Below are 13,466 nucleotides of genomic sequence, written 5' to 3' on the forward strand. Positions count from 1 at the left end.
TGTTTTCAGCCAGTTGTTTACATGTCTTAATCATCTTCCAAAAATGTTAAAACAAATTCAAACTCCAGCTGTACTTACAATTATCTTAAATTGTTCTTTCATACCAAACATATTTAACAGAGGCTGCATTATTTTACACCACATTGGAATTTCAAATTGGCTTTATTGACTCTCATATTATTCCATTGTTTTGGATATATTTTATACATAAGCATTTCAGACATGCTGAACATTGCTCACTGTTGCTGAAAAGACCCTTGTAATTAATAACTAAAAGAAAGGAAAAAAACCCTTATAAAATATTTAAAGGCTGCAGTTTTCTAATTAGGATGCAATATGTGAAAATACCTCTAAAAAAATCGACATTATAACAGAATTGTATGTATTTAAACATAAGTCTATTAAAAATAATAAATCTGATACTGTCTCTTTATTCCATCTCAGAAGGCTTTGAAAGGTTTCTCACATGCTATAGTTGCCATATAACCACATGCTTCCAAAAAAAAAGAATTCAAGAGAGAAAATATAATTTATTACTCCAGAGTAATATGTAATGTGGTGATTCATCTAATTTAAAAACAGCTGCTTTCTTCATCATCTTTGTAAGTAGCATTCATTTTCCTGTCATGAGCACAATTTACACATTCCTCATGGTCCTCCCAAGATTCAGATAGCAGCATCATTAGCATATATTTAGCAGTAGTAGACAGTGAGCAGTAGGTACAAATGGCTGGCTGATGAGCTAATATGCTTTGGGTGATTTTCCAGCTTGTATAAGAGGAAAATATACTACTACAAAGTCTGTCAGTTGCAAACCAATTAACAGAACAATAAAATTACCTAAAAATTCAGCACTGAACTAGGGGCATAGCTGTACTGACATGTTGCCTAATGTATAGAATTCTAGTTAAAACAAGAAAATACCACCTGATTGAGGAGATACTTCAGCACATTACTTTCCCATTAAGCCTTTTTGTCTTTTTTTCAGGGAGTCATCAGTAATAGAAATGTACACATCTGCTGCCTACTGGCAATGTGGGTAATAAATATCCAACAAACCATAGCTGGCAGATCCTGCTGTCAACATGAATTGGATTAATTTTAGCGAAGGATGTCACTTTCCTAACATATGTTGCTAAATAAATGTGCACAAGAGCTGAGCAAGTGTCCCCCTATCATTTGCTTTCATTCAACCTTAAAACAGAGATGTCACCTGCTGTTGAAAGGACAACAAACCTTTTTCACAAAGCAGGCTTAGCAAGTTGCTCAGAGGCACCTAGATCAACACAACATTGACACAGAGATAGAGTCCAATTCAAAATGTGCTGATAATTAACCCTCTCCTATCTTAAAAAATACACATATAGAAGAGTGAAAAAGCAGACTGTTGTTGCAGCCTGTTTTACCCTAATCCAGCCTCATTTTCTAATGGTTGTGACCTGCTGTCCAATAAAACATCTAATGCCCTATAGATTCGTTCAATCTATGAATTTCATTTCCACCCCAATGAATGGTGGCATCAGAAGGAAAACTCTATGGAGAAGAGCTCCTCATGTTCTGCTGCATGCCCATTACTTGTTCTTCCTAACATCAGTGACCAAGCAGACAACTAGTGCATCTCAATTTGTTTCTTTGGTAAGAACATTTCAAACATAAACTAACCCTCTGGCAGACTAGAAACCTTCTTTCTAGAGGAAATTCTTTATTGTAAACACTTGAAACTTTGGTCACTGGTTCCAGAAGTACTTATTGTCCAAGCCAGCACAACACAAGGTCACCACATTTCATATGTGAAATATTGGGTGTTATTCTTTGTTGCGATCATGTTGTACATAGCAGTTCTAATAATTACTTGATAACACGTTTGATATGAATGACTTAATTTTATAGTTGTTTTTTTTTCCCCTTGAGTCTGAGATATGATTTCAAAAAGTCTTAGCCCAGGACTTTTCTTGAAGAAAGTGAATTGTGAAGGGAGGAAAAAAACTTACACAAGTGTTTGCTCTCTTGGGACTGAAAAAGCAGGAATTAACCTGATATTATTTAAGTCCATACAGCAGAAGATTTTATTTATTATAAATACCAAAATGCAGGGGGAAAAAAGTCTGTTTTTTCTGTTTGCTGAATACAAGCACCTGTGAAGAACTGCCTTCATTTAGCCTGCACCCAGGGCTAAACAATAGCAGTTTTTCTCTCACCCAATGTCCCTTCCCCAAATGAGGAAGGGAATTGGGAAAAGGAGAGAGACTTGTACATTGAAGTTAACCAGATTTAATGAAATGAAGAAATCAACATAAATGACAACACAAAACAGACAAAAGCATCCACAGATCACTAGCAAGATGCTCCAGGAATCACAATGAGAAAAAAAGAAGAAGAGGCAAGAAGAGCAGCAAACCCTCTCTTTTATAGTGAGCTTGATGTCAATGATATAGAATATACCTGTGGGCCAGCCAGGGTCAGCTGCCCTGGATTTAACTGCTGAGGGCCTTGATCACCATGGCTGGCCACAAACTGAAACAAAATCCCAATGAAATCAGGACACTCAAGCAGAGAAATGCCCAGTTAATTTGTGTTGGTGAATCTTAGATGCACATTAAGCAATGAGCTGCTTGACCCTATAAAGACTTAAGCAACATTGAGGGAGGTACAAAGTGCACCTGTAGCAGCCCCAAGAACTTAAACCTGAAAAGGTAGGTGGCTAAGGAATTAGGCGCTTCCAGGACTGAGCAGTGGCTTATGAAGGTATTTTAAGTGCATAATTTTGGGAATTGGGTGCCTAAGTGCTTCCTTGACTGTAGTCCAAATCATTCTCATTCTACAGCTCACTACAGCAGCCTGTATATTGGCTTTACTGCATCACTCTTCTGCAATCTGGGACACACCTCTGCTCTGGGCTGCTTGTTGTTCATCAGGACCCTTAGATAGGGTAAAAAAATTATCTGGGTTATCTCCCTTCTTATTGATAGAGATTAGGTTCTGCTCATTGTCAGACTACTTTCAAATTACAAACCTTTGAGCAGGAATTAAAAATGAACCAAGAAAGAGTTCAAATTCACCACTGAAATGATATCTCAGTGACAGTTATTCACAAGAGACAAAAAAGTATCCAACAGGTAAAATCTTGAAAAATGGTTTCATGAATTGAGGAGAAGGAACACGCCTCCACAAAATCCAATGTGAATCAAAGTGAAGACATTTATTAAGCATAAGCTGTCCCTTTTATACATTTTGTACTTTCCCTGGCTGTAAGCATGTGCATTGCTATTCGTTAATATTACTAAACATACTCTTCTTTGATGTGTTGATTGGTCACTGCTCTGCCACTGGTCCTTCCTTAATTGGCTCCATCAGTTCTTGTTTCTTCTCCTCCGTGTTCGGCTCCCACCGGCTACTCCCTCAATTCTTGTTTGCTCAGCTGCTGTTTTTCCTCATCTCTCGAAGGTCGGCTTGTTGACACTAGCTACATGAATCTTCTCACGCAGCTAGGCCTTCACTCCATACTCTCATACTTCTGGCTCATTACATGACCATTCTCCTCCAAAAACCCCTCTACAATTCCCCCTTTCTTTTCTTGAGCCAGAAAGGCCGTGTTTATCATCCGCTGCAGGGCCCTTTGCAAGCAGGAGAATAAACACGGTAATACAAGGATGATAATACAAATCACAAACAATCCCATCAATAGCATTTTAATCAATCCGACCAGCCACCCTCCAATTCCCAAATTACCCAACCAGTCATCCAGGAACCCATGCTGTTCCCGTATTTTCTGTGTGGCATCCATGAGCTCTTTGATCTGCTTATGAATTGACCTGGAATGATCGTTCAGATCCATGCAACACATCCCATCAAACTCCTGACATCCGTGACCGTGCACTAATAATAAAAAATCTATAGCAGCTCTATTTTGTAAGGTAGCATGTCGGATACTATCTACATCATTGGCTAATGTTCCTAAAATTCTAGAAGTTTGATCAGCTCTTTTTGCAACCCAGCAAGCTAAATTTCGCAATTGTGTTAGTCCTTGTGCAGCAGCCACACCCGGTGCAAAAACAGAAGAAAGAACTACTTTGGTCCTAGACCATAGTTCTACCTCATCTTTACATTCTTTCCCTAAGGTAGTGACACTTCTTTTAATCTTGTGTAGGTTAGTGTGATTTAATATGACCTTTCGTGTAGGCATTAGTAAGCTTAATTTACCTATGGTACACGGACCTCCCAGTTTTTTACTGGGCAGCCCTGGCCAAGCCCTATCTCCACAAATTAGGAATAAACCCTCTGGTAATTTTCTAGGCATGGCCAAATCCGGTGCTGGCTCTGTTCGACTGGGCCCTACGTTTGCACACCAGATAGATTCATTTTGCCACAATGGATTACTGGGTGTGACATTTTGTAATCTCTTTATGTCGTTCTGATAAATGTTTGATCCCTCTGTGTAATTGAAAAACACACAGGATTCTGCCTCTAAAGTTCCTAGGATGTCAAGTTCTTGGGGCTCTAAGGGACTGACAGGCAAGCTATCGTCCCATAAATCCCAATGTTCGCCACATTTCATTGCATTCTCACAGAGGCTCTGTTTCAGCACATTCGACCCTGCCACTATCTCCTTACTTTCAGATCTGTTTAAGGGGACCCCCACTAGAAATGTATGAAAGGGTTGTTCAGGCTGAGCTAAGGAGGCACAAAACTGTGTCTGGTTCAAGCTCCACATCAGAGTCACCCAAACGTTGTGACTCCCCTTCCATGGTGTAGGTGGAAGGACTATCGGTTGATGACCTTTTGTCAGGTCCAGGATCCAAAGCAGGCTTAACACAGAAAAAACAACCCCTTGCTTCATCATGACTGCGCCTTTTGCTCCCTTTTCTATACCTCCCACGCAAACCTTTTTTCACACTTCCCGCAGTCAGGGCACTGGATCTCTCGAGAGGTCAGTGTTCCGAGGCAGATCCTGAGTTGGCTCCTGTAGTTCAGGTTGTTTTTGTAGCCACGGCTTCACCCACTTAGCTGGTACCCATTTGGCTCCTGTATCTGTAACGACACATGCATACCCTCGACCCAACGTTATTAATTTCATTGGACCTTCCCACACACCAGTCACCCCATTTTTTACCATCACTTTGGCTTGTTCCTGTTCTTTCTGAAAAGCCTCCATACCTCCCTTTAATCCTGCACCATGTTTTACTGCTGGAGGTACAGAGTAGTCCTGTGGCAAGCGTAAAAAGTTTAGTACATAAAGCGCTTTACACAACCTGTCAGGAGGAGATAGCCCTGGCTCTCCCCCTTTTTGTTTTTGTAAAAGGTGTTTCAGAGTTTGATTCATGCGCTCCACAATAGCTTGTCCCGTTGGTGAATGTGGGACACCTGTTATATGTGTTATACCCCACAGTTGGAAAAAGTCCTGTGTGGCACGTGCCACATAGCCTGGGCCATTGTCCGTTTTAATCGTCTGTGGAATGCCCAGGGCTGCAATAGCAGAACGCATGTGTCGTTGAACGTGTTTGCTGGATTCGCCTGTTTGTGCTGTAGCCCAGGTAGCAAGGGAGAAACAGTCAACACTCACGTGGACATATTTCAGCCGTCCAAATTCGGGGATGTGTGTTACATCCATTTGCCATATCTCCAACGGTCCAGTACCGTGGGGGTTGACACCAGGTGCTAAACCACCCCCAAGATGTTGACAGTCTGGACAGGACTGGACTATCCCACGTGCATCTGCACTGCGTAGCCCAAACTGACGCCGCAGTACCTTAGCAGATTGATGGAAAAAGGCATGGGATCGTTGTGCTTGAGCGAAGCGATCAATTGAAGGCGCAGCCCAGGCAGGTGCGACAAGTTTGTCTGCCCGAGCATTGCCTTCAGCTAAGCCTTCCAGGAGTCCTGTGTGACTACGGATATGTGTGATGAAATATGGATGCAGTCGCTCTGTCAGCAAAAGCCATAATTCATGAAAAAGTTGGTATAGTTGTTCATTAGCTATCTCTTTGAGCAGAGCACGCTCCATCCTCTGGACAATCCCTACGACATATAAAGAGTCACATACCACATTAACAGGTGCTGTGTTCCATCGCTGGAAGACCTCCACCACAGCTCGCAATTCTAATTGTTGTGTAGACCCTTGAATGTCAGATAAAATTACATCATGCCACTTCCCATTGTCTAACCATGTTAGTGCTGCTTTTTGAGCTTTGCCTCCAGCATCTGTAAAAACGGTGACACCACTGACCGGACGTTCTGACCTTTTTGGTAATTCTTCCCATTGACCCAATTGCAGCACGGAGAAGTATTTGTGAGGGGGTAGATGTACCTTCAACTCGCCCCTATAATCCAATAACGCAACTTGTAATGGTATGGAATTTTGTAATGCCCATTGTAGATACTCTGCAACCAGTGGAATAACCAAAAAAGCAGGTTCGACGCCTGCTATCTCTACAACCCTCTGCCTTCCTTTCATTACAAGTTGTGCTATGGCCTCTACTTTCGTAGTGATGGTACGTTTTGGTTGCATAGGCAAAAAGATCCATTCCAGCACATGTAGAGGATCCTTGTCAGTCACCCACTGCATAATTAATGCCAGGGGGTGGCGATCGTGATTGATAACCAATACTCCAATACTGTAATCTGGGTCCCAACGGTGAGTGTATGCCATAGCTATTTTGGTACTCAGGTGTTTCAATGCCTGCTCAGCTTCCTGTGTCAATGTGCAGGGGGCATCTGCACCGCCTCCTCCCTTTAGCAATTGCATCAAAGGTGCCAATTCAGCATTGGTGAGACCACACAGGGTTCGCACCCAATTGAGGTCTCCCAACAGTTTTTGTACATCATTGAAAGTACTGATATTCACACGAATTTCTAGTTTTTGGGGTCTAACAGTTGTTTTGGTAATTTCCCACCCAAGGTACTTCCAGTTTTCCTCCTGTTGTACCTTTTCTGGAGCTATTTGCAATCCACCTTTTGCTAGTTCAGTCTGCAGTGTATTAATCAGTTGTTTTTTATCCAATTGTTTCCCTGCTATTAGAATGTCATCCATATAATGGTATATAATCAAATTTGGAAAATTCCTTCGCACAGGAGCAAGTGCCCAGACCACATACATTTGACACATTGTCGGTGAATTTTTCATTCCCTGTGGTAACACAACCCAATGATAGCGTTTCATAGGTGCAGCTTTGTTCACTGATGGCACCGAAAAAGCAAATTTCTGATAGTCATCAGGGTGCAAAGGGATGGTGAAGAAACAATCTTTTAAGTCAATGATTAAAATGTCCCAGTCTTTAGGGATCATATTGGGGGATGGGAGCCCTGGTTGTAGGGTTCCCATATCATCCATGACCTCATTGATTTTTCGAAGGTCATGTAACAAACGCCATTTGCCACTTTTTTTTCGGAATAGTAAATATTGGGGTGTTCCATGGGCTTGTTGTGGGCTCAATATGACCTTTTTCCAGTTGCTCCTGTACCAAGCTTTCAAGGTGGGCGATTTTTTCTGCAGACAGCGGCCATTGATCAACCCAAACTGGGGTTTCTGTTTTCCAGGTTAGTTTTAGGATTGGTCGCCCTTCATCAATGGCCGCCTCTAAAAACCCTCACTGTTAGTTACCAAACGTGCCCCTAATTGACTTAATGCGTCTCTCCCCAGTAAACAAATGGGGACAGGCATCACATATGGTCTTACTGTACAGGTACTCCCATCCTGCAATTTGCAACAAATCACATTTGTACTGATTTTAGTGGTCTGTATTCCCCCGACCCCCAAAATGGGCGTAGGGGGGATCTCCAATGGCCACGAATGAGGCCACGCTGCTTGACTGATTATTGTAACGTCTGCTCCAGTATCAATCAGCATAATTACCACGCAAGTTTTCCCACCAGGTTCTTTTAGTGTTACCCGTTCTGTTGGTTTTGCCTTGCTGATATCCATTGCCAGATAAATGTCAGCCTGGCCTGTTGATCCAAAACCCCCAGCCCCTCTTATCTGATTCCCAGCTGTGGGCACAGCTGATTTAAAGGGGACCAGTTGTCCAATTTTTAATCCTTTGGGTATATGAATTGGTGGCAGGGGGGTCCATACCATAATAGATATGACCCCTGTAAAATCGGCATCGATTATACCGGGTAAAACGAAAAGACCTTTTCGGGTCGTAGAGGATCGCCCGATAAGTAAGGCACTCAACCCGTGACCCAGTGGGCCTTTCATATCGGTGGGTATACATTGTACTTGCGGGTCTATCAGAGTCACCTCTACTGCTGTGGCAATGTCGACCCCAGCACTCCCTCTTGTGGCGGCGGCGACGCCATCCAGGCAGCCCGGGTGGAAGACCTGTTTTGTGTCATCGCGCTGGGTCTCCTCGCGCTCGCCCCCTCCCCCGTTTCCCAGCCGAGTTCCCTGCTTAGTGAATCTAGATCGGCATTCATCTGCACGGTGACCGTATTTCCGGCAGCGATTGCAGGTCCCTGCAAACTCGTGACTTTTTACTCGGCATTGAGCCTTAAGGTGTCCCGGTTTGCCACAGTTGTAACATTTTGGTCCCTGATCGCCTCTCCCTGATCGTACTAGAGGTTTCACCGCAGCCGCAAAGGCTGACGCCATGTATCCTGCTGTTTCTTCCGTTGTTCCTACGCGCTCACACGCATCCATCATTTCTGCCAGGCTAGAATTTTTGGGTAATGTCTGTAAAATGCGCTTACAAGTAGGATTAGCATTGTCGACTGCCAACGACATTAGCAACGCCTCTCGAGCTACATCGGTCAGCGATGCCCTTTCCAATGCTTCACGCAATCTTTCTAAAAATGTCATATAAGGCTCAGATGGACCTTGCCTTATTTTTGTATAGGCAGGAATTACTTTCCCATCTTCTGGGAGGGTTTTAAAAGCCTCTCGGGCTAAGGTGGCAGTAAGTGCCAAGGCTTCTGGTCTAAGTCGTGCCTGTCGTTGTGGATCACTAAACTGCCCTTCTCCCACCAGTTGGTCAAATGTTATCCCTAAAAGAGGATCATTATCTCCCCTCCCCAGGTTTTCCACCGCTGCAGCCTGTGCTGCGTCATGCCACCTCGTCTGCCACAAGAGTTCCTGCATCGGGGTTAAAATCATCGCCATCAATTGCTTAAAATCAAAAGGTGTTAAAAGCGTAGACATAAAGATACTATTTATAAATGCTTGGGTATAAGGTGCATGCAACCCATTTTGTTGTACCGCTTTCTGTGCCTCCTTAACAATCTCCCACTGTAATCCTACCCAGTGCGGTGGTTCTCTCCGATTTCCCAAAATAACTGGGAAAGCTGTGGGCAGAATCTCCCCCTCCACTAGCGCATTCCGTATAACTCCTCGCCACCGTAATCGCGGATCGTCTCCTCCCCGTCCCCCATGACAGAGTGCATACCAACATTCCCATCCATATTTCTCATGCGGCTAGTCCCAGCCGCCTCAGCACCCCCCCCGGCCCCCCTGGCCCCCCCGCATAGGCGTTCCCTTTCTTCTTCTCTCCTCTGCTCCTCCTTATGCTGTCGCTCAGTTAAGGTCGTCTGTCTTTCCAGGTCTTGTAATTTTGCTAACAATTTTTCCGCCCAAGCCACCGGATCCTTAAATTTCCCTGGACCGCCGGCAGGCGATGGGGGAGACGACGGGGGCAGAGGGGGATATTCGTATTCGGTGCGATTTGCGAGATTGGCGGCTCGCGGAGGCTTGAAGGGTGGGGGGGTGGGCTCGGGCTGATGCTCATCAACCTCCATTTCCTCCGGTTTAGGGGGCTCCCCTGTTGATTTAGGGGGTATTTCAATTTTCTCCTGCTCTTCTGGTGGTGCGGAGGGGGTTGAAAAAAACGGTATTGGCGGCTGACCAAAAACACGAAGACCTCTCGCCCCAGGGTTAACCTCTGTTGGACGCAGAGCCGTAAAAGCCCCTGCTGCAACAGCCCTCTCTGCTTTCATTTCTTGAAGAGCAGTAAGAACAGCCCTCCATGCAGTTGCCAGTTCTATTGCCTCCTTTTCCCCACTGCTTATCGCTTCCCATAAACCCTTTCCAATATCTTCCCAAGTGTCCACCTTAAAAGCGCTCTGGGGGTCCGAAGGGAACCCATGCTCTCGACACCAAACTAACAGTCTCCGGAGCAAATGCTCATCATGTTTCACTCCTCTCTTAGAGAGGATATGTAGGAGAAGCCTTACTATCGCACTTTCTTCTTTAGAAATATTTTGGCCCATCTCCTTTTTCCCCCGGCTGCTCACCTCACTAAGTGTCCCGTTGCAACGTTCTTTTCTTTTCTTGCGAGTCGTCCTCCGTCTCGCCCCGGTCTTCAGACCTGCTGAGCCGTACTCCAGCCGGTGTACCTCCTTCTGGGCTATTCCCCGAACTTGCCGTCGATCAGCGTCTCATCAGGGTCACCATCTGTGGAGAAGGAACACGCCTCCACAAAATCCAATGTGAATCAAAGTGAAGACATTTATTAAGCATAAGCTGTCCCTTTTATACATTTTGTACTTTCCCTGGCTGTAAGCATGTGCATTGCTATTCGTTAATATTACTAAACATACTCTTCTTTGATGTGTTGATTGGTCACTGCTCTGCCACTGGTCCTTCCTTAATTGGCTCCATCAGTTCTTGTTTCTTCTCCTCCGTGTTCGGCTCCCACCGGCTACTCCCTCAATTCTTGTTTGCTCAGCTGCTGTTTTTCCTCATCTCTCGAAGGTCGGCTTGTTGACACTAGCTACATGAATCTTGTCACGCAGCTAGGCCCTCACTCCATACTCTCATACTTCTGGCTCATTACATGACCATTCTGCTCCAAAAACCCCTCTACAATGAATGTTTAATGTAAGTTCTAAGAATGTAGCCTGACAAACTGGAGTAAAAAGTGAATGTAGAAAAGATATATATATGGTAAATTTATACAAAAATAGAGTTGCTACAAACAGAACATGCCTGACACACCAATAATAAGGGAAAAGTTGAGTCACCTCTGCCCACAAACACATAGCTAACTCTGCCAATTGCTACAGACCACAGACTCTACATGCCAGTCTAATTCTACCAGCCCATTTTTGCCTGTTTCATGGCTTCAGATGAATGATTTTATAACCTTGGGACCTACAGCCTGGAGTCCTTTTAGGCAGGTGGGCACCTTCAGTGTTTCCTTTTGAAGAACAGCATAAAGCTCAGCCCTGACAGATGTTGGTGGGAGCGCCACTGCCTCCTGCACACTGCACTGGCTAGCAGTGAAGCAGCTTCACCCACGGGGAGGGGAATCCCAGCTCCTTCGGCCTCAGAGGTTCAGGTGCATATAACCCAGGAGCAAGCATCTGTGATCAAAGTGTGAGCTAGGGCTCTTCCTTCTCTTCTTGTCTCTGAGTGCAGAAGAATGCCAAGGGAGGTTGTGAGACAACTGTGAGGCCCAGTGCTCTGAGCATTTACTGCCAATAGTTCCTCCTCCCAGGGCTGCTCCTGTATTTTACAAGGAATAATGGATTTCAAAGAGAAAGTGGCCACAACTGCCTTCTGTGGGATACTTCATCCTTTGGATGGGCACTCATGATCTAAGAGCAGTCCAGAGGGAAACCTGTAGCGTCTTCCAGCTCCCCAATCTGTGCTCTACTCGGACTGCAAGGAAAGAGAAAAATTGCTTCCTCCTTCCTGTCCTCCTGCCCTATCAAGTTCCAGCCAGGCTTTTCTTGCCACATTGGTACACTGAGCAATGCTCCAAGGTGCAGAGTCTGCCCTTTATCTGGTTACTACTGTGAGCAGTTAAATTTCTTTCTTCCCCACCCCCAGACATGGGTATGCATATTGCTCAACCCTTTTGGTCAAACACATTATTTAACTATGGTTCTGGTCAAACACATTCTTTAACTATGGTTCAAAGCATGAGCAATCAGTTCTTGAACTACAGCATGCTGCTTCATCACTGTGTGTGCTGCGGGGGTATGGACAGCTAAGCCTGGAAAACTACCTATTCAAGACACTGCAAGACAGAACTGTCATTGCTTACAACCACCTGGAGGAAAAGACAGGCAGAACAGAAAACAGCTCCAGCTGCTCACCACTGCAGGATGATGCATCAGCCACATTTTTATTCAGGGTTTAACGTGTACCATCTCAACTTCTATTTTCCATCTGACTTTCATGCCACTCAAAATTCAGCTTAAAGGCACCCTGACACATTGTTTATCTTAATCAAAGTAGAGATCCATCTGCCTTTCGGCACACAGCTTGTGAATGGATGTTGCTTATGGAACAGTTCAAACTGTCTGAGAGCAACTGCCTATGCTTTTATCACAAGTGAGTCCCAGGGAGACAGTAGGAAGGAGAAAAGAAAAAAAAAAGAAAATGCATACACTAAATTTTTGAAATTAAAGACTCTGCTGAAGAAGGTAATTGAGGTTGGGAAGACAGACTTTCCTTACTGTCTAGCAATCCTTCATTAGCACATTCAGTCTTGTTTGCATGAATCTAGTGGACGGATTGCATTTCTATACTGTAGCTACACACAGATGCAACACAGAACTGGTACAATGCTCTGACATCAGAGACTTTCCCTCTGATACAGCTTGCTATGCTCCTGAACAAGGCTGCAAGCAAAGAAGATGGCATGGGCATGGTACTCTCCTGAAAGACAGGAAGATGGCTGAGTACTCCTCAAGGTCGGAGAAGGAACTGAGCATCTCCTACAGCTCTTACTTGAGAGCTAGTGATTAAAAAGGGAAGGGGGGGATGCTCTTATATTATTTCACTACTTTTATTTTTAATGAAAGAACTGAGTCTTGCTTTTTTTCCAAAAGAAAAATCTTAAAAAAAAGCATGGGGTGAATCAGTACCAACTCACTACAAATAAAACGTTGTAATATCTCACCTAGCTCTTTATTTTTTTGTGCATTTATGTTATGCTCCTCATGTTTTTACTGCATCTAAGTCATATGTATTGAAATTAACTCAGTGCATGTCTGAGCTCTGCTGTTAACTGCATGAGTCTGAAGTATACTGAAGTTACAGTACTTTTATGTATTACACAATTTATATCTCTATGTATAGAACGTACTGTTCTGCACTGTTATATTGAGAAGTTACTGAAATTACAAAACCAGTATTCTCAAAACTTAGGAAATGCCAGAAGTAAGGTAATCCATGTGACTTAATTCAGCTTTCTTGTGAATATGCATCAAAAATGGGCTCCAATGACATGATCACATATGATTTTTTTGGGAAGGACTTTCTCTCTTTCAGTTCAGTACCTGAGTGAGCTTCCTTTAGAGGTTTATTTTACCTCACTGCTCTACACATGGCCCCATCTTTTATTTTCCAAATAATATTCACACCTCATGCTGAAGACTGAGTATTAATTTCGTTATGAGGGTTTGAGGGTGGTTTTTTTAACCATAATAAAGCAACGTCTGAAAACTCTATTTATTTCAAGGAGTTTATATTCACAACATTCCAGCAAAATGAGCTGGGTTTATTATTCCCCTTTTGCAGCTGATAG

The sequence above is a fragment of the Nyctibius grandis genome, assembly GCF_013368605.1.
Source record: "Nyctibius grandis isolate bNycGra1 chromosome W unlocalized genomic scaffold, bNycGra1.pri SUPER_W_unloc_1, whole genome shotgun sequence".
NCBI lineage: Eukaryota > Metazoa > Chordata > Aves > Nyctibiiformes > Nyctibiidae > Nyctibius > Nyctibius grandis.